The 2,021-nt window shown below is 41.7% G+C and overlaps 1 protein-coding gene across 1 annotated transcript in view; it reads left to right on the top strand.

Moving 5' to 3' along the window:
• LOC101858686 (potassium voltage-gated channel protein Shaw) overlaps positions 1-2,021 on the top strand; it is a 33,498-nt gene that overhangs the window by 588 nt on the left and 30,889 nt on the right. The gene's annotated exons all lie outside the window — the stretch shown is intronic.

The raw sequence follows: 2,021 nt of genomic DNA, 5'->3' as shown, positions 1-2,021 counted from the left end.
GTAGGTGAAGGAGGTAGGGGTGAGGTGGGCGGGGATGGCGTGAGGATGACAAATAAAATAAATGTACGTAACAAGTCTTGACTTCCCAAACTGAGTTCGACAACAATATTTCCCATCGACATTGATTTTGGGTCGTGATTCTATTTCATCGCAGTTTAATGTTGGGAGTTCCTTCCTTGCCCTAATCTGTTAGAAATTATTGAACCATACGACATTTTTCTTTATCGAAGACTTTTTATGGACAGTACTTTTCTTTAGTTAGGCGCTTGTTGGATAATACCGTTCAAAAGCAGGTGCAGCACCAACCTCCTTTTCCTGCACTTTGACCTGACCCTCTGGAGGACATAATAGTCTCCCTTGCTTTTTCTGTCGATCATTTCTATAGTATTGGACGTGCTAAAGGTGACTCCATGCATTCATTATGACAATGACAGTGACAGTGACAGTGACAATGACAGTGACAGTGACAGTGACAATGACAATCTTCATTCATCTCCTTGGGAAAGACATTGTTTTGGTTGTTTACAAAGACAGAGGAGTTACAAACTTTATGTGCATTTGTATGTCAACAAAGGAGAAGAATTTCGTAGTTGCGTGTGTAACGTTAAAGATCCCTTGGTGGTCGAAAATCGATTAGAGTAGGTTTTGGCCACCACCCCGGCAAAATTCAAAATTTCCTACCAGCAATTTTTTTTAAAATGCGTCCCGCGCGCTCAAATGACCTTATGCAGTTGCGAGAGCCGTAAAACATTTACCACTTCCCCCCCCCCCCCAAAAAAAAAAAGAACACAAAAACTACAACACATGTATGTGTAACGAATGTGGAGCGTCGGCTCATCTTATTGTATTCGGCAACGTTTACAAATTTTATTAATTTCATTCATCGTTGAGGGTTGGGCAGACCGCTGCAACTCAAATACAAGCTAAGAATGCAAATGATATATGTCTACAACCACACCAAAAAGGAATTATCGAAAAAAAATCAGAATTACCGTCTACACTCTTTGTTCTTTCAGAGGGCACGATTACCGTGAACCCTTTCTTGTTTGAGATGAAGCAATTATTCAAACATTAGACATACTATTTTGTTAATGCTCACACCCCCACCAATGAGCAAAATGAGCGGAGAGGAATTCTCATTTGGTGATCAGAATAATGCACAGCTCGCGCCCCTGCGTCATCAAACAATGACCAGGAATGAGCGCGGGTCCGCTGGCTCGTTATTTACCTGGTTGCCACGGGATGCGATGTACAGCCTGGCAGTGAAATTTGCTCACTTTTGATGGAGCATGTTTGAATTGACCAGATCGATGCCTGGATCCTTTTATATTTGTCCTTTACGGGTTTCCTTGTCTTTAGCAACATCTGGGTAATGATGTTATGAGAATGTCTATTCCAAGAGAGGGATTGGTTGATGGGCATTTAACATTCCAAGACAAAAAAACACCCAACCCAACAACAAACAAACACCTCTACCTCCCAAAAAACCCCGACAAAACCCAACTCCAACAACAAATAAACACCCCCGCCTCCCAACCCCCCCCCCCAAAACCCAACCCCAACAACAACAAAATAAAAACAAACCCGACTGTGTCATTAAGGCGACAGGACGCTAAAAATAAAAGAGATTGTCGATCAATGGACGAACAAATCTTGATCAACAGCAACTTTTTTTTCTTATGGTAAAATGTAAGGCATTGCAAATTTTAAAGAGTCTGATTTATCTTTGTCAAATAGAACAAGTGGCTTTTGACCTCAGTCATTTCCGCTATGACGCGTGGTCCACCACGTTTTTGTTACTCGACATTCAGAGCTTTGAAGTACTGATCAAATAGAGGCAACGTTTTTAACTAATGCTTTCAGCACAGCCTAGGCACAAAAAAATGATGTTGATGCGACGTCAATACCATGCTTTCAACCCAAACATTCTAACAACACGCACGCACAAACTAACGAAACATTCATGCATACACATACACACTTGCGCACTCACAAACCCATACACTCGCACACACACACAC

This window comes from Aplysia californica, unplaced genomic scaffold (assembly GCF_000002075.1).
Source record: "Aplysia californica isolate F4 #8 unplaced genomic scaffold, AplCal3.0 scaffold00028, whole genome shotgun sequence".
Taxonomy (NCBI): domain Eukaryota; kingdom Metazoa; phylum Mollusca; class Gastropoda; order Aplysiida; family Aplysiidae; genus Aplysia; species Aplysia californica.
This window is presented reverse-complemented; position numbering and strand designations above follow the sequence as displayed.